We start from the raw sequence: 20,633 nt of genomic DNA on the forward strand, positions 1-20,633 counted from the left end.
TTAGAGGTAAAAAAAAACCCCAAAAAACAAAAAACAAAACCAAAAATATTACCTCTCCTCCAAAATGCCTGCAAAATGAAGGGAAAAATACTTTCTTTTCATTATTGCAAGAGAAAACTGAGAGATGAAACCATTAGCGACGTGAAATCTAGTGGGAAAACAGGTGGATTTTTTTCCCTTAGTGAATCTTAAAACAGTAAGATTTCCCTCCCTTTCTTTCTCTTTTCCCCTCTTCTGTCTGTCACATTGGGAGGCCTGCTGACAAGGACTTGAATAGGCTCTGTAATGATCCGCAGGCATCCCCAACACGGTGGCACATTAAATGCATTGAGAAGCCAGGTACGTGGGGAAGGAGCCATGGCAACAGAGGAATAAAATGTGCTGGTCTCCCTGGGGCTCTGCGATGCTGCTCAGTGGAGGGGAGGGGGACTTGGTGTCCCTGGAGTCTCCCTGATGGAGTTGGATTTCTAGGGTGCCCCAGGGTCCCAGCTATCAGAGCCATGAGGTTTCAGGGAGGAAGGATATCAAGCTGGAGACGTGGAGATGGGGTAGGACCTGCCTCTGTACTGAGAAGGGGTGGTGGGTACCACCCACCCAGATACTCTCTTACTTAGATGCTGAGTGTCTTACATCAGGCTCCCAGAAGCAGGGACATTATGCAAAGTGTTCATTGAGGAAGTGCTCTCAGGGCAAGGGCAGGAGGGGTCAGGGAGAGGACGGGTAGGGGAGATGTGTTCTGGGGGGGAACCAGGTGAGAATGTGGGCTCCACTGGAGACCAGCTTCAGCCTGATCCCACGGGGAGCTCTGGAGCAGGAATCGTACCACACGGTTGGTCTCTTTAGAGGCAAGAAGGCCGGCCCTTGATAACATGTTTCGTCACTGGTCACTGGCCATGGGGTGAGGTGCAGCAACTTCCACTAGGACAAGGAGAATGCTCAGGAGATGGGGCCAGTAGTGCGTTACCAGCTGTATTAGTCCGCGCAGGCTGCAGTGACAAAGTATTACAGATGGGGTGGGGGGAGCCTAAACAACAGAAATTTATCGACTCACAGTCTGGAGGCCAGAAGTCCAAAATCAAGATCTCTAATGTTCATTGCAGCACTATTTACAATAGCCAAGACATGGAAGCAAACTAAATGTCCATTGATGGACGAATGGATAAAGAAGATGTGGTACATATATACAATGGAATACTACTCAGCCATAAAAAAGAATGAAATAATGCCATTTGCAGCAATGCGGATGGACCTAGAGATAATTATAGTAAGTGAAGCAAGTCAGAAAGAGAAAGACAAATATCATATGATGTCACTTATTGTGGAATCTAAAAAAATGATTCACACTGCTATATTTAAAATGGATAACCAACAAGGACCTACTATATAGCACAGGGAACTCTGCTCAGTATTCTGTAATAACCTAGTTGGGAAAAGAATTTGAAAAAGAATAGATATCTGTATATGTATGACTGAATCACTTTGTTGTACCCCTGAAACTAACACAACATTGTTAATCAACTATACTCCAATATAAAATAAAAAGTTAAAAAAATTAAAACATAATAAAAAATTATAAAAATGATTCGAATGAACTTATTTACAAAACAGAAAGAGACTCACAGATATGGAAATCAAACTTATGGTTACCAAAGGGGAAAGGTGATAGGGGAGGGATAAATTAGGAGTTTGGGATTAACAGATACATGCTACTATATGTAAAATAGATAAACAACAAGGACCTACTGTGTAGCACAGGGAACTCTATTCGATATCTTATAACAACCTATAATGGAAAAGAATTTGAAAAAGAATATTCTCCATGTATCTCCTCACGTTGTCTTCCCCCTGTAAGTGTCCAAATAAAAGGGGACTTTTGTATAAGGACACCAGTCATATAGGGTTAACTGCCCTTCCCATGACTTCATTAGCACAGACCCTATTTCGAATAAAGTCACAGTATAAGGTTCTGGGGGCTAGAACTTCAACACAGGAACTTTTGGGGTGGCACAACTCAATCCATAACACCAGTCAACCTTTTTCATCAGCCCGGAAGTGGAGGCACCTACCGGATGGTAAAGAGGACCCGAGCCGGCACCACCAGCCTCCCCGCCGCGTAGAACCGAAAAGCAAGTGCCCATGTTGGGTCATCTTAGTCGTCACCACTGGTTTCTTCTGGCACCTTCTCAGATGAAACAGCCTCTGGGGTAGACAATTCTCAAAAAGCACTAAAGGCTATTAAACACTAATATCCTAGCACAGATTCGTTTTGGAAAAGCACTTTTCTCCACAATAACACTGTGCCACTGAGAAGAGTGGAAAAACTGGGGAGAAGGCAAAAGTCGGGGGAAGGGGAAAGATGTTCTGGAATCCCTGGGGCCTCAGGCCGGGCCAGCGGGAAGGGAGCGTGGTCAGGGCAGCGGCCCCGGCCAGTGATGCTCACCTCCTCTGATGGGACGGGGACAGGGAAGTCTCTGATTAGGGAGAAGCAGTGTCCCTGGGGAAACGGAAAGGTGAAGAAGGGCAATGTAGGATCAGCATTAGAAGTGGAAACGGGAAGTGTGACTGCACAGGAGTCCGGATCACAAACAGCGACTTCTCCATGTCATGGGGGAGGGGACAGGATTGGGGCAGCCTCCCCACCCCCAGCTGTCCCCGCTGTGGAGGCCTCCCCCTTCCCTCTCGGGCCACCATCCTGTGTCCAGCAATCTCAGACCCCAAGGGCAGGACTGAAGGTCATTGCAGAGGTCCTTTCCATCCCCACTTAAAGACCAGCACACCTTCTGGAAGGCTTTGCACAGGGGACAGTTTGTAAAAGTGGGACCCCCCAGAACTGCAGTCATTTCTGAGGTTCTGAGGGAGGTTCTTGGGAGGCAAATGGGTTTTCCCAACCTCCCTGTTTGATGTCGATGGGGGAGAAACTGCTTTCCTCTTCGTGAAGAATAAAAAGAAGCAGCATCTCTTTCTGACTGAAGGGGCTTTAGTCTTGGGGGTTGGTTGGTAAAGACACCCGTGGGAGGCACCTTTCTCTGTTCCTATTTCGTGAAAAGGATGGCGGGACGTGGACCCAGGTGCCAGGAGGCAAGCTAGAGATGAACGGAAAAAGAATAAGGTAGTATACCGGGTAGATTGCTACACAAGCTGGTTTTAGAGCAACTTTATTTAAAATAAAGTATATGTGCGTGTTATATATTATGTATCATCACATCCAAACAAAAGTAATAGCAATGCCTTCATTTTGTTAAATACCCAGGCGGGGCTTCCCTTTTTCTGGTTGTCTTGTGCATTTCTATGGTTTTGCTCCATCTGTTTGCTTGAGTCATGATGCAAACAGGGCCCCGGCAGGGCATTGGATGACAGCTCTCTTATGTCTGTCTTCATCCTTGGTTTTCCCTGCACTGGCTTGCGGACGTGACTGGGTGTTCATCCTGTAGGGTTTCCAGCAGTCTAGATTTTGCTGATTTTTCCCCCTTGTGACATTTATCCTGTCCCTCTGTCTGCTGTCTTTCCTATGAAGTGATAGGTAGATGGATAATCAGATTCAGATTTGGTTTATTTGGCAAGGCTGCTACTTGGGTGCCGGGTTCGGTCCCTGGTCTTGGAGGGCCCCACATGCTACGGAGCAACTAAGCCCGCGCACCACAACTACTGAGCCTGCATACCTAGGGCCCGTGCTCCATAACGAGAAGCCACCGCAGTGAGAAGCCCACGCACTGCAACAAAGAGTAGCCCCTGCTCACTGCAACTAGAGAAAGCCCGTGCGCAACAACGAAGACCCAACGCACCCAAAAATGAATTAAAAAAAAAAAATAGTGCTGTGACGAATAGCCTTTTGAATATGGGTTTTCAAATCTTTGCCAGTGTATCATTGGGTTAGATCCGGAAGTGGGATAGATAGGGTAAATGAGAAGCACATGTGTCAAATTTTAGATTTTTGACAATCCATTAATTCATTAGGGGTTGCAAAATGGTGAAATATAAATTCCATAATTCCTCATTCATTAGCTAGAATGGTTCTGTTAAGCAAAAGTTCCCTTTATCAACTCTTTGACTAGACTGAAGGACAGTCACTTAAGGAAGGCAAGATAAATGCTTGATCCTTTCTCTTTGCTTACGAATTTTCACATTAATGAATTGGTTCACAGACATCTTCCAGAGGGAAGAATGAAAGCATTTTTTTATATATATCATTATGAACATAGGGATTTCATCATATTTGAGGTGTTTCAATTTGATGGCATGGCAGAATAATTTTTTTAATTGAAGTAAAGTTGATTTACAATGTTGTATTAACTTCTGGTATACAGCAAAGTGATTCAGATGTATCTATCTACCTATATATATAGGTAGATAGATATACTTTTTCAGGTCCTTTTCCATTTTAGTTTATATTGAATTGAATATAGTTCTCTGTGCTATACAGTAGGACCTTGTTGTTTATCTATTTTATATATAGTAGTTTGTATCTGCTAATCCCAAACTCCTAATTTATCCCTCCCCGCCCCTTCCCCTTTGGTAAACATAAGTCTGTTCTCTATGTCTGTGAGTCTGTTTCTGTTTTATAAATAAATTCATTTTTATCATTTTTTAGATTCCACATATAAGTGATATCATATTATATTTGTCTTTCTCTGTCTCAGAATAATTTTAATTTGTATTTCCCTTACTGAAAGTAATCTTGAGCATCTTTTTATTTGTTTAAGAGTGAGTCCACTTATTTTCCCATAAACTATCTATTCATATTTCTAGATTACTTTTTGGTGGAGTTTTTTCTTCTCTATTTGTAGAACCTCTTTATAAATTAGGTTTATTAACTGTCTGCTGCATGAATTTTTCCCTTAGTGTCATTTGTCTTTTTACTTTGCTTATGCTTTTTTTTTGGCCATAAAAAGTGTTTTTCTTATAACCAAATTAATCGTTTTGCTTATGCTTTTAGATTTCAAGTCATAAGTAGGAAAGTTTTACTCACTCCAAGGTTAAAAAAGTATTCACCCAAATTTTCTTCTGGTATCTTATTTTTTTTAAAACATTTAAACATACACCATTTGCAATGTATCCTGGTGTACAACATGAGTAAAGATTTAAGTTTTAATTTTCCATATGGTTATGCAGTTATCTCAATACCACCTATGAAAAAGTTCATCTTTTCCCTACTGACTTAAGATGTAGTTTTTACTATATATGAAATTTTCATATTCAGGTGAGTTTGTTTCTGGATTTTTAAAAATCCTGTATCATGTTTGTCTATTCAAGTACCAATACAAAACCTCTTAAATTATAGAAGCTTTATAGTGTGTTTTAATATCTGATAGGTCTACCCACCCTCTCTTCTCTCTCATTCTTTTTATTTTCCAGGGTGTTATGCTTTCTTGCTTGTTATTCCAAATGAGCTCTATAATCAACCTCTCTGGCCCAGAGGGGAAAAAAATTGATAAATTTTAAAATTTAGATCACATTAAATTCATACATTGACTTAGCAAGAACTGATACCTTTTTGATCTTAAGTCTTCCAGCCCAGGAAAGTGGAGTGTCCTCCCATTTGTTTGTCTATTTTTGTGTCTTTTCAGGAGTGTTTTACGGTTTTCTTCATATGGGTTTCAGACGCTCCTTTGTAAGATTGATGCCTGAAAGATGTATGTCTTCTCTTTTTCACTATCATAAATATGATCTTTTTTTATATCTCACTAGTTTTTTGTTTATTATATATAACGGGTATTTCTTTTTCTTTGTTAAAAAATTGCTACCTTACGAAATTCTTTTATTATCATAGTAGATTTTCCTGTGATTCATTTGGGTTTTCCAGATGTGCAATCATGAAGAGAAGTTTTTTTATATTAGCAACTCTGAAAAAATGTTTGAAATGTTTGAAACTCTGAATCTCTGAGAAAGTATGCCTCTTTGGAACCACTGAATGGAATCAATGCAGTTGCCACGCTGGCAATGTGCTGGGGAAAATCTCTTCAAGGAAAGAAAATAGAGCTTTTTAAATCCTCAAACTGGCATCTCAAAGTTATAAAGGTGGAGACAGCGTTGCAAAAATGTGTAATTAATAGTCTCTGTCTCTCTCTCCTCTCTCTCTGAGCCTCTGCCTTCTCTGCCTTCTTTACTCCATTTTCTTGTATATTAACTCTTCCCAGCACAGATCCTTACCTCTTTCTACCTTTTAAGGTTCTTGCAGCTGCTCTTTACTCTGTGGTCTGTGTCTCCTATTCGTTTTATTGGGTTTCTTTTTTGGGGGGGGGGTCTTAAAAATATTATATAAAAACATTTCACTGTATATGTTTATGGTTTTGTTCTTAGAAGACTGATTTTTGTGTCTAATGTAAAGCACACAGTACATAGCTTTAGTTCCTCCTGAGATCCTAGATAATAAGAATACAGTTGTTCCTCGGTATCTGTGTGGGGGGTTGGTTCCAGGAGCCCTGAGAATACCAGATCTCCGGATGCTCTAGTCCCTTGTGTAAAATGGTCCAGTGCAAAGAATACAGTTGGTTCTCCTTATGCTCGGGTTTCACATCTGCAGCAAGAGGGCCGACTCATGGTGAAAATCTCCATTTAGTGCTCCTATGTGCCAGATACTGTGCTAGAAACTCATCCATTCATCCAGTACATATTTATTGAGTTCCAGGTACCATTCAAAGTGTTGTGGATAAAGTCTACGAATTCTCAGCCCTCACTGAGCTTACGTTCTAGGAGGAAACCAGGAAATGAATGAAAGAAATCAACAAAATATATAGGATCTATCTTAGCTCTTCTCCCACAGAAAGTCGAGGTTGAGGCCAGAGTAGGGAGAATGTTCGTGTCAGGACTTTGGCTTTTACCTGGCATGACATGGGAAGCCACTGGAGGGAGGTCTTGGGGCAGAGGGGTGATATAATCTGACTTATGTCTTCACAGGCTCATGACAACCCAGCAAAGTCAGTAATTCAGGCTCAAGAAATAAGATAATTTCTGTACGTATAGTTGAATCACTTTGCTGTACACCCGAATTATTGTAAATCAACTATACTTCAATTTCTTTAAAAGCAAAAAATAAAAAAGTTTGAAAAAGAAATGGGATAATTTCCTGATGGTCACACAGAAGGTGGTGGAGCCAGGATTTGCCCCGGGTGCTCTTACCCTTAAGTCCTTGCTTTATCTCCTAGGAGTATTTCCTTCCAAATATACTCGTTGCAGAAGTTTTTATTCTGTGTGTTTTTTTTATGTCTCCTTTCAGGCCTACACATTTCTGCCTGATGGAGATTTAAGCTCTGTTGAGTCTGTATTCTTTCATTCATTCCAAAAAGATTTATTCGCTCCCTGCCTCGTGCATGGCACCATAAATTGTACTGTGGGACATAAAAGAGGGGGAAGACAAGGTCCCTACTCTCAAGAAGTTTATAGACAAGCTATTAAGAGAAGACAGGATTTGTATGTAAATTATTTAAATCCAATGACTTTTACTTCTTTTCGGGGCAGGCGGGGTTACCTGTTTCATTTAACTCACCTAAAAGAACACTGCTCTTTCTTTTGAAAGAAGAGCCCCATCTGAGAACTGGAAGCAGACAAAATATGGGATTCCCTCTTCGATTTTATAGATTTTGACTTCCAGCCTGACTGTTCAGGTAGTGAATTAGAAGATGACTCTCTCCCTCCCCAACCCTAAGCCTTGCAAACCCGACCTGTGATCATAAGATCCAGCTGTGCCTTTGCCATTTCTCGCCTTATTGCCAGAAATAAAGGTTCAGCAGCGATCCCTGCTCAACTGACAGTGTTGTCAGTGACACCTGAGGCGAAGTAAAACCCAGCTCAGCAGTTCTGCTGGTGCTGAGCCGCTGTGGTTTAGAATTAGTCAAAGCAAGGTGGCTCCTGGCTGCGTCCTCCTCCCACCCCTCACTGGGGGTGAGGGAGGGGTTCTGCAGCAGATGGCAGCAATGTTCAACATCAGACTCTGCCCTCTTGCTTTGATTAGGACACGTGACGAGGCTAAATGACAAGTACGGAGTCAAATGACTGTCCTGTTTACCTTTGGCCACCATGTCAGTTATTTTCAGGACTCAAGAAGAGTCCATCCATCAAACCCTTGGCCTTCTTGCTAGAGACTCAGGAAAGCATTATGTTTTAGAAGAGCCAGCTCTGGGCGCAGACTGAGAACTCAAGGATTTGGGATCTACCTCTGTTGCAATTCATCTACGGACTGTGCAACCTCCAAGAAATGATACACGAAATCATCTAATTTTCTAAATAACCTGCATGAACTTTATTTGGGTCTTGCAGAGTCCACAATGGGAAGCCAACAGAGCAGTAAGTGGGCTCTGAAGCTCTTAAAATATCCCACTTTAGAAAGCCTGTCCATATTCTGCTGGAGTTTGCCTCCCTGCTCTGTGTGAACACGCAGAATCTCTCTAGACCGACGGGATAGAATAAATCCATGACTCATTCTGGAAATAAAGAACGACCTCCATCTTAGCTAACTAGATCTCAGATAATGCATCCTGTTAAGCCAGCGAATCCCCTCCCTGGTTTCTTGTAGCTATTCTTTAATGCTCTATAGTCCCGGAACTATTATCCTTTGCTTATTATAGCTTCTTCTTACGTGGTGATGCAAGCCATTCATCCATCCATTCATCCATCCTTCTATCCATCCATTCATTCAAAGCCATTCATGCCAGGTGCTATGAAACCCAGCACCCATCCTTTCCCTTTGGGAGACTGTTGGTTCAGGGACTTCATATTTATGCCTTTTGCTTTCCTGTTTGAGTGTGTTTGCTGTGATAAATTTACAGAATGGAACATTTCCAGGGAACTATGGTTACTTTGCTGATCAAGTTTCTGTGTACTAAAAATTCTTCAAGATTCAGCATTAGAAATCATGATGATTAGGAAGTCTTGATTTATTTGTATGGAAAACTCTACTTAGTAATGGAAAACTCACCCTCTCCACCAAAGGAACTGGAAAGAGAAATGATTTTAAGGAAAATTACTGTTAATTTCTTTTTTTAAAAAGTAAGTTGTTTGGGCAAGTTCCTCTGGGCTACAAAAACATAAGATATTGGTGTCAGTTTCTGGAATAAGACTCAGGATATGTCTGTTATATGAACTCATTGAAAATGTCTACCGAGAATAAAGTACTTGAAGCATGCAGATTTTAGCCTGCCAAATCGTTTTGCACTAATTATGAAAAAATTAGAATTCTTTTTTTATCAGTGGCAGTTGAATTTAAATATGGATCTACCAAAGAGTATACAAGCATAAGAATCTAGTTTTTTTCAATTCTTATATCACTTTACTTTGCCACTAAAAATGTATTTTTACTGTCAATTCCCATTTAGATTAAATTCTGTGTGTTTGCAAAATGTGTATTCAGATGAAAGTGATATAGTAGATTGCAGTAATAGAAGGACATTGAGGCTTGGAATAGATTTCAATGGGTAGTCTATTTACTACAACATCTGTTACAATGAGAAGAGCCCCATTTCCACCCTAAACCATCATATACTTTCAGATTTCTTCGTTCCTATGTGTGGGTCAGTGGTAACACAACAGCGATAGAAGAAAGAACAGAGCAGAACTAAATGCAGGGAGAGGTAAAAATACCATTTTTCACATTATACCATCTCTGAAATCAAGATGTTTTGTACATTTAACATATCTTAGATTTGATGAAATTTAGTTACCAGTGGGCTGGCATGCAGGAGTCTTAATGCTGGCCAGTTGGTCAACTGCAGCCATGTCTGTTTCAGTTTGTAAAACCCACCCTGCCTGGTAGAGTGTGTAACATACACATAGCAGACTCTCAAGTATTTATTATTGAAGACGAATATTGAAGAAACACAGCTGAAGAATACTGGATGACCAGTAACGTTAGAGAACAGTGTTAGCTAATTTAATCAGTGAAGGTGGAGAGCCCCTTTCAAGATTAGATTGTCTCATTCAAATATTTTTATCCACATGTGGTCATTCAGACACTATTCACTATGGCCTCTGCATTGAACAGTGAATCAAAGGTATCCATGAAAATGTTTCCAAGTTCTTTTAACTCTGAAAGTCTTGGAGTTACTACCTTCGAGCTTTCAGAGGATTCCTAGGTGTGATGACTGCTGAGAAGCCAGCTGGTTTCCCGGACCACCGACAGTGAGACGATATTTACATTGGATTCTACCAAATACAAGGGTGGAGATGACTCCTAGGGGTCTTCAGGTTGCTGCCCCTAACAAATATTCTTTGAGTGCCTCTCATGTGTACTGGGGATACAGTAGTGGGTAAGGCAGATGAGATCTCTGGTCTGATGGAACCGACGTTCTAGACCTCTGGCATAATGCTTGTAAAAGCATAAGTGCAATGCCCGGCATTCAGTAGGCGTGCCATGAGTGTTAGTTTTCTTTCTTTCTGTGTAGATTTTACCAGCTAGGAATGGCAGTAAGGCCCTGCTTCTCCCCATCCACACCCTCAGCTGGCTCTTCAATCCCCTGGTATTGTTTTCTTGCAGCAAAGCTTTTGCCTTGGTGCACTAGGGAAAGACATGTGGTTGCTACGAATGGGAGCCTGGCTGAAAGGAGCCGGGGCAGATGCCCATGCATATTAGAGTCTAAGAAAGTGTTCCCAATCCTTTAAGAAAACCATTACTTGGCTCACTGCAAGCTAATTGCATTTGTTCAGTCATTGTGAAAATGGATGCAGATGGGATGCGGAAGCTAAGAAATACCCCACTGTTAAATCAGAAATAAGGCCACTTGCTCAGGAGAAACTATTGCCTGGGATGAGGTTTTCACCAAGAAGTGGGAAATTGCTCAGTAAATTTCTCTTTTCTGCTTAAGTAGGTCTTTTAATTAATTTTTACTGACCTACTCCACCTTGAACACAAAAAGTGTGAACATAGAAAGTATTGGGCTTGTTGATGGTTCCTTCCAATGTCACAAAGCAAAAGTGAGGGAGACAAATTTGTTCTGGGACAAAGCTTTGTTGCCTTGGGATCTGCAACATTGACACTGAGCTGCAATGAAAACAGTGTTGTCTTCTTATTTCTATGTTGGTGTGATAAGAGCTTACTTTTTAAATAAAATGCCATGATGGGTTTAATAACCCCCAAATGAGAATCAAATTGTAATGGGAAGAAGTATACAACATTATGATAAAGCTATGTATGATCTCTCTATTTAAAGGTTAAAACCCCAGCATAGTTCTTCTATCACTTAAAGCTGTCCTTTCTATTGTTTCGATTAAATGATGCCATATTGTCCTCTTTTCACTAGTAATTAAACACAAAGTGTAGTGTCATTTAGTAACTTGCTTCCATGTGGTAGAAATTCTAACTGGTTTCAGAATTTGGGGAGAAATGTTAATCCTGATTATTAGAGGAGTGAATGTTCTAGAAAACTGTTGTTCCCTAACCTTATCATCCCTACGGAAACTTACTGGTAGCCTGAAGAAACATGTCCTACTGAAGGTCTATATCTTTGCCTCAAGTTGCCTGATCGCTGGGACACACGAGCATATGGAGATTATTAGAGAGGGGGCAGGGTTAATGTCATGTAACTGGCAAGGGGTAACAATGAGAGTCAGACATCTGGGAAGAGAACCCCCAGCCCAGCCCTCCAGCTGACTGGTCAACCAGTTGGTTAGTCAACCATGTAGGTGAAGAGACTTACTCAAGTTTACACAGCTAGTCAGGGCAGCACCAGGTTAAGAACCTAGGTCTCCTGAACCGGCCAGGGCTGCTTCCACATTGTTGAGGGAATGTTGTAGTCCTTCCTCTTAAATATCCTGCAGGGCTTGTGATAAAAGAACCCTTGGAAGTCTTGGTAACTCCTAGGTTTGTTTGCAGCACAGGTTTTACAAACTACATATTCCTTCTCCAATGATTTGTTTTCCAGATCCAAATGGAAACTAAGGCAGATGCCAAGCTTCTTACATTAGGATCAGGGTTGAAATGGATTCTCACAGCTTCCTTAAGGTGCCAGACCCTTCCATCAAGAAAAAGGCTCTTTGCTATGATTATCACAAAAGATAAACAGGGGAGTGCAGGGACCTCAGATATCCTGTTTTCATTTCCTTTGGATATGTACCCAGAAGTGGGATTGCTGGATCATATGGCAGTTCCAGTTTTAATATTTTGAGGGCAGTATGGGTGGTCCTAGAGGACATTATGCTGAGTGAAATAAATCAGACAGAGAAAGATAAATACTGTATGATTTTGTTTATATGTGGAATATAAAAAAGCCAAACTCATAGAAACAGAATTGAATGTTGGTTACCAGAGGCTAGCGGATGGCAGAAACGGGGAGATGTTGGTCAAAAAGTGCAAACTTCCCTTTAGAAAATGAGTAAGTTCTGGGGATCTCATGCACAGCTTTGTGATTATAGATAGAAATACCGTACCACATACTTGAAAGTTACTAAGAGAGTCGATCTTAAATGTTCTCATCACAGGAAAAAAAAAAAAAAAAGAAATGGCAATTATGTGATGTGATAGAGGTACGTATTAACTAACACTATGGTGGTGATCACATTGCAGTACATAAATATATCAAAGCAACATGTTGTACACTTTAAACTTACACAATATTATGTATCTATTATATTTCAATAAAGTTGAAAAAGAAAGGAAAAAAGACTCTACAGCAATTTATAGTAGCATCTGACAGCACTGAGGTAAAGTCTCCTGTGACTAGGGTAAATAACAGTCCTGGTTTGCTTAGGATAGAGGAATTTCTCAGGAAACTGGAACTGTCCACGGCTAAAACTAGAAAAATTCTGGACATCCTGGAAGGAGATGCCCACCCTCTCTGTGGCAGGAAGGAAATCTATACCTTGCATAGCTGAAATACACACACACACACACACACACACACACACTCATGCATACACATGTGGGCGCACGTTTGTGCGTGCACACACACACACATAGTATTCATAGGTCTGACGTTGAAATATTAGCTATTTTGTTAGCATCCTGAATATTCGATCAGAAAAAAATAAAAAGCCTTTTTTCCATGCCAACAGTGTTCACGTAAACATGGTGAACGTTCCTAAAACCCGTCAGACTTTCTGTAAGAAGTATGGCAAACACCAATCCCCCAGAACAGGAAAGGCAAGGACTCTCTGTGTGCCCAGGGAAAGCAGCATTATAACAAGAAGCAGAGTGGCTACGGTGGACAGACTAAACTGATTTTCCAGAAAAAGCCTACAATTACCAAGGAGATTGTGCTGAGGCTTGAATACATTGAGCCCAACTGCAGGTCTAAGCGAATGCTGGCTATTAAGAGATGCAAGCATTCTGAACTGGGAAGACATAAGAAGAGAAAGGACCAAGTGATCCAGTCCTCAGCTTCGTATCTTGTTTCATTCCAAAGACAATAAAGTCTTGAGATTACGTTTTTTTTTAAAAAAAAAAAAAGATGAAAAGATTGTAAAAAAATACTTTAGCTAAAATCCTATTCAAAGTTTGCAAATATATAACTGTTCTCTGTATAATAATGTGAAAACGATGATGGTTTTATACTGTTGACCGCATGAAACATACAGCACCAAAGTTTCTGAAGTGAAATGGAAATTGTATCATTATTTCTGCTTTTCAGAGTTTTAATGGTTCAGTAAAGGGCGATGACAGACTCTCCAAATCTCAGCACGTCGAAAAATTCTTTCTTCCTGAGTAGCAAAGCCCATCTGTTTTTAAACTGTGAGGGAGCTGCTGGCACTTTATTAAGCTGTTGTTTTGCTTAAATTGCAGTTATTTAAAGTGACACTTCCCTCCACTCCTGCTTTCCAAAGTGCAGTAACCATAACTACTTCTTATTTGGGAAATTGCATGTGGCTGTTCCTCCTCGATTAATACACAGAGTCAATATTTTTGCTTTATTTTAAGGCATCACAGCATGCGGATGTTTTCTTGGATATTCACTTTTTCTTCCTTTATTTTTCCCCCTCCTCTCCTACTGTAAGAGTGGATGCACTGACTATTCTATTTCTATCAGGAGGAAGAAACCCATGTTTGAAGGAAGTCTTGTTTGCTGGTTATTTAAAATTTTCTGATCACAGTCTGTAGCATCTGTGGACATATGTGTTGTTAAGCTGGATTTGATTACTTGACTGTTTAGTGAAGAATGCTCCTTCCTGAAATTTCAGCTCCCTTCTCTTTTTTTCCGGCTTCCTGGTTTTCCTGCAGATCAATCTACCTTGATCTGGGCTGTAACTTGCATCTTCTTCTCCCCTCCCTATGGGGATGAACATTTCATACACAGCGAGAGGTGCTTTAAATGTCTTGGTGTGTCTGACCTTCTGGATCTCAAAGGAACATCTGTTAGAAATAATTTTCCAAGGAATCATCAGATTCTAGAGTTGGAGTCCCAGTTTCATGTTCTTGGTACTTATTCATGTGTTTTTATTTTACATATTTTCTCAGTTTACTTCTAGCCACTGTATTCAGAAGAAAAATAAGAGATGTCAAAGTGGAGTGGCCTTGAGAAGATCAGAGAAGATAAGCCCTTTGCATCTCTGAATGTTTGGAGACTTTGTTTCTCTCCCTTTCTTGAGCTTCCTTATTTCCTTTTCATTTATCTACTAGTCAGAGCCCACACTCACTGTGCTGGTGGTGGAGACCTTACCCGAGGTGGCGATTAAGGATGCTACAGGTAAAAGGATGAAGAGGAAGGACGTGAAGGCAGAGTTCTGGGAATCTGGGCACGTGAAGGGTGAAACTGGGGTTCTGGGACAGAACCCAGGAAATCTCGTGGAGCAGGAGACACAGATTTCCAAGAGAATGAAACTCTTGTTGCACAGAGTTAAATTCCCTGAGTGTGTTGGGGGTGTGAGAGTGAGTGTGAGCAGGGTACTAGAATTCAATAGTACAGAAGAGCAGGGAAGACTGTCACCCGGAGAAACCAGGGGCCAGCAAAGTGAAAAGCCCCCAGACACAACTGTGTCGACTTGGAAAAAAAAAACACAACCTAAAAGTTGAGAATTGTGTTTTATTTGGCAGACACAACTGAGGACTTAAGCCTGGGACCCAGCATCTCAGATCACTCTGAGGGACTGCTCCAAAGAGTTAAGAGAGGGAACTAGGATACACAGGAGTTTCTGTAACAAAGACCAGGTAGTCGGAACATCAGAAGTGCTAATTAAGGAAAACCAGACATCTCAAGTTAAAGAATTTAGCGCTTTTCTGTGTATGGGAAGATGCAAGAGTCTGGGCTCACTGAAATCATTCCTTTGATATGCACCTCAGCTCCCTGGGGCCAGTATCCTGTGCTTTCTCATCCCCAGTCTCCTCAGGGTGCATTATTGGGGGTGGCTGCAGCGGCTGACTGCTTTAGATGCTGGGCATCCTGATTTCACCCTGAGTTCCCTCGGGGCTCACCATCGGGAAGACTGTAATGCGATGGCTTGATGGCTGCAACATCCTTTGCTTACTGATAGAGCAGGCAATAGGTTTCATTCACAAACCAGACCAATGGACTTCTTATTGTTTATCCCTAGTTATCATGAAGCCCCAATAACTCTTAGGTATGGTATGTCAGACCTACCTTGCCACAGGTTTTACTTGTCTGCAATGGAACATTCTACACACGATTGGCTCCTGTGTGTGTTGAGAGGTGTGCAGAGTCTCCCAAATGTGTGGACCCCAGGGATGATGTACTTTGCAGGCTCAGGGTCCAATGGCAAGAAGACCCCCAGACCTCTGCCCACACGTGCTATCCTCCTGGGCCTCCCTCTGGGAAGAAATGGGATGAAGAGAAGGGAAAGGTGGAGGTGGGGAGGGTGCGCGGTGGAGGAGGCAAGCCTCCACATTGCCTCTTTTGACCCAACCTCCCAGACTTTCTGAAATGCCTCTAGCCAGGTTATCCACAGGGCAAGGCTTAGCAAGAGCTGAAATGACATTCCTGTTACACATTAAATCTCTCCTCTTGGCTTTGGCTGCAACTCCATTCATCTGGGCTACTGTAGACTCAGAGACTTGTTATATAAATATAACGGGAGACAACAGGTTGGTATAAAATGCTTTCTGACAAAGTACAAATGCTGGAATCAGTTTTACTCTATTTTAATGGGGAAATGGGAACTGAAGGCTCTGCTTGGACAGAAACGGGGAGAAAAGAAAAGCTAGAGATTCTAGGGATCTCAGTTAAACTTCAGGGATTTAACTGTTTTCTCTTCATCTGGACTGGCTTATTGAAGTTCAAGGCAAAAAGTGACCTTAAGTTCCGCTTTTTCAATACAGTCATTCCACAAGGGAGAATCGCTGCCCCCAGGGGTTTAATGCCTTGTCAAGGGTCATCAAGCTGGTCAATAGTGGAAGTGGGTCTAGGACTAGGTCTCCTGATTTCCAATCCTGACTTTTTTTCCTTTGCAACAGGTTATTTCCAATGTCCACAAGGGCAAAATGAAAACTGCGGGCCAGATTCCCTGACAAAGCTCTGTACAGAGAGTAACTTGGCAGAGATGAGAGGGTGGAGGGTAATGATTTGGGAAGCTTTAAGCAAGGATTGGAGATCATCATCTGTCATCAGCTGTCTCCTACTTCTACCTTGCCCTGTGATTCTCCCCAGGATCCTGCATGTGCAACTCCGCAGGGGGCTTAATGGGACCTTATTTGCAAACTTTCACGTTTTCATTGCTTTAATTCAGGTCTAAATTTGATTAATTCTAGCTGGATTTTTAAAAAATTCTGATTTTGTATGAACAATTGTATTCTGCCTTGTCTTCCCCATTCCTCTTTTTTCCAAGTTTCCTCTGTTAGGTTCCATTTTTCAAATTCAAATGGAGTCCATTGCTTTTGAACTTTTCCCAAGCCTTTTATTTCCCCCTATCTCTGTTGAGTTGCAGAGCCTCAAAACTTGACATAAAATGAATGGGGACCAGACCGCCATGGAATGTGTGGAGAAGTTGTCGTTTCAGGTCAACATGTGTTCTTTGTTGGGTAATGGACACCACTGAAATGAGAACCCCGAGATGGAAGGACCTCAGCACTATTCTGTCATGTAATCTGTGGCAATTAGCGGTCTGTGCCTAACTCTCTTCATCTAAGAATGATAATAGTTGCAAAATGGATATTGAACTCACAGTGTTGTGAAAATAAAAAGTAGGTACTAAAACATGGTCATAGGTTTAAAAGTGCTGAACAGATATTAGATACTGTGTAAGTGGACCCTGCATTTTCATTCTTTGAGGATCTCAAAGTTCCGCTGAAAAACAGGTAAATTTAGATTTTATTTTAGAAAACAAGTTAATTTTTTCAAAAGAACTCATGTTCTTTAAAAATAAGATATCTACTCATTTCAGGCAGAGGAGAATGGTTCTATTTTAGAATTCTCTAGTAATTCTGTGCTCCCTCAGAGAATAATCACGTGTTGCAATACTGTTTATTGCTCTGTGTCCCTTTGGATGCTGCAGCATATTGAGTAAATTGGTAGAGTGTCATGGAACAGATACATGGCCGATTGACTGAACTACAAATGAGAGGATAAACAAGCTGCTCTGACTTCACTGGCCATTCCTTCCGGGGGCTCCCATTATGGGGCCATTTTAATGAGTCGCTCAAACCAGGGGGCACGGTAGAGTAGGCAGCTGCAATTTGTGCCTCAGAAACATACCACTATTTTTAAATCGAAGTACAGTTGATTTACAACATTGTGTTAGTGTCAGGTGTACAGCAAAGTGATTCAGTTATATTTATATTCTTTTTCAGATTCTTTTCCATTATAGGTTATTACAAGATTCTGAATATAGTTCCCTGTGGTATACAGTAGGTCCTTGTTATTTATCTATTTTATATATAGTGGTGTATATCTGTTAATCCCAAACTCCTAATTTATCTCTCCCTCCTACCTTTCCCCTTCTGTAACCATAAATTTGTTTTCTATATCTATGAGTCTGATTCTGTTTTGTAAATAAGTTCATTAATATCACTTTTTAAGATTCCACATATAAGTGATATCATATGATATTTGTCTTTGCCTGATTTACTTCACTTAGTATGGTAATCTCTAGGTCCATCCATGTTGCTGCAAATGGCATTATTTCATTCTTTTTTATGGCTGAGTAATATTCCATTGTACATATATACCACATCTTCTTTATCCATTCATCTGTCGATGGACACTTAGGTTGCTTCCATGTCTTGGCTATTGTAAATAGTGCTGCTATGAACATTGGGGTGCATGTATCTTTTCGAATTAGAGTTTTTTTCTTTTCTGGATATATGCAGCGGAGTGGGATTGCTGGATCATATGGTAATTCCATTTTTAGTTTTTAAGGAACCTCCATACTGTTCTCCATAGTGGCTGTACCAATTTACATTCCCACCAATAGTGTAGGAGGGTTCCCTTTTTCTCCACACCCTCTCCAGCATTTATTATTTGTAGACTTTTTGATGATGGCCATTCTGACTGGTAGAAACATACCACTTTTGGATCACCATACTCAAAAATATTTCCAGGTTGTATGGAGATCATGTGATTTCAGAGGTGATAGAATCCTCAGCTCACATCCAATCCATTTTCATTTTAAAGTACAGAAGACTGAGGTGTGGACAGACTCAGAGCCCCATGTAGACAACAGAGCCTGTCGTCCTGACCCCTGAGCCCATTTCCTGACCTCTGTTCTGCTGATTTAAGGAGACGACTGTAGCCTCTAGTCTGGGGATACAGGAAGATGATCCAGAGCAGTGGCTCTTAACCAGGGGATTGTTCACCTTCAGTGGACATTTGGTAACGTCTGAAGACATTTTATTTATCATGATTGGATGGGGGAGTTAGTGGTTCAGGGCCAGGGGTGCTTCTCAACATCCTGCAATGCACAGGACAGCCGCACAGCAAAGCGTTATCCAGCCCAGGGTGCCAGTAGTGCTGAGGGTGAGAAACCCTTTTCTAGAGAAGTTAACTCTGGAGCTGGGAATACTTGGATTCAAACCCTGGGTCTGCTATTCTCTATCTTTCGGGGGAGGTTAATCAACCCCCCTGTGCCTTGGGTTCCTCATCTGTAAAATGGGCATCCTGATAGCGCCCATTGCATAGGATTGTCACGAGGGTTAAATAAGATGCTGCATGTAAAACACAGGGAGTCACACACAGTTGGCGCTCAATAGATGGTACCTACTGATGTTATTACACCTGCAAAACTGAATTATCAGACTTGGATAACTAGATGCATATCAGTAAAATCAAATAAGGCTTTTGTGGTGCCCTTTAACGCATTACAGTTTGGTAGGGCACGTGGACCCCTCAATTCTTCTTCCAGGACCCTGAGGATCCTGGAATGTTGTCTCAATTGCATATTAAGAAATAGTGATACTGACATATACTGAGAGCTTATTCTGTGACAGGGCTCCTTCTAATCCCATCATAAGTATTAGCTCATTTAACCTACATAACAGTTTCATCAAGCAGGCACAGCTTGAGACTTAAAGAGCTTCCTTAATCTGAACAGCATGTATTTCTTTAAAAATGCAAAGTTCTTAGCCATTATCTTTAAAAATATTGTATCTCTCCCATTTTCTCTATTTCTCCTTCTGAAACGATATTTTAGACATATGTTGGATCTTCTCATTTTATCCCATGTGATTCCTATGCATGCACACACAGGTATATGTATACATATATAGTTTTAACTTTATTTTTGTTGAAGTAATACATATGCAATGCTTAAAAGTCAAATGGTTCTAAAAGACTTATGACCAGATAGAGTAGTCCCTGCCTCACACTAGATTCCAACTCCCAGACACAACTGTTTTCAACTCTTGTTTGCTTCTTCTGATATTCACCTCTGTATTACTACAACATGCTGATGTTATTATTGATTTTTCAGATTTGGATATCATCTACTGATTTTTTACTACAGAAGGTGAGGAATTAGCTCTCATTTACACCTTCTTTGTCGTCACTCCCCTTTCTTCCATTATCTTTCACCTCATCATGGAAAATTTTCTTTTTACCATCATATTTTTATTTTCCAAGAGATTATTTTTGTTCTTCAGTTCTTCCTTTTTTAATTGTCTCCTGTTTTTGTTTAATGTATGTGCTGTCCTCTCTTATAACTCTGAAGATATTATACTTTTTTTTTGCTTCTTTTTTCTGTTTCTTCTAATTCTAAGTATTGCCTATGTTTCCTCAGAGCCTCTTTACTTTTCTTTTCACTTCTTTCTTTTCTTTTTCTTTTCAGTACAGAGAGCTTCCAATCAACTTTTTTTTTGGCTGCATCAGGTCTTAGTTGTGGTACTCGGGATCTACTGATGTGGTGCGGACTCTTCATTGTGGCGTGCAGGCTTCTCTCTAGTTGTGGCATGCGGGCTTCTCTCTCTAGTTGTGGTGCACGGGTTCCAGAGCTCATGGGCTCTGTAGTTTGCAGCCTGCGGGCTCTCTCATTGAGGTGCACAAGCTCAGTAATTGTGGCCAGTGGGCTTAGTTGGCCTGCAGCATGTGGGATCTTAGTTCCCCAACCAGGGATTGAACCCACGTCCCCTGCATTGGAAGATGGATTCTTTACCACTGGACCACCAGAGAAGTCCCCCAATCAACTTTTTAATCCTCACTCTTAATATGAAGCTAGCTAAAAAATTACAAGGCATTGGAGGAAAGTATTTTATATTAAAAATAGTCGATGTTTTCTTTGGAGCTGCTCGTTCTCCCAAAGGGGATGTCCTGCATTTGCCTGTCTGAGGGGTA

Source organism: Balaenoptera acutorostrata, chromosome 2 (genome assembly GCF_949987535.1).
Source record: "Balaenoptera acutorostrata chromosome 2, mBalAcu1.1, whole genome shotgun sequence".
Classification (NCBI taxonomy): Eukaryota; Metazoa; Chordata; class Mammalia; order Artiodactyla; family Balaenopteridae; genus Balaenoptera; species Balaenoptera acutorostrata.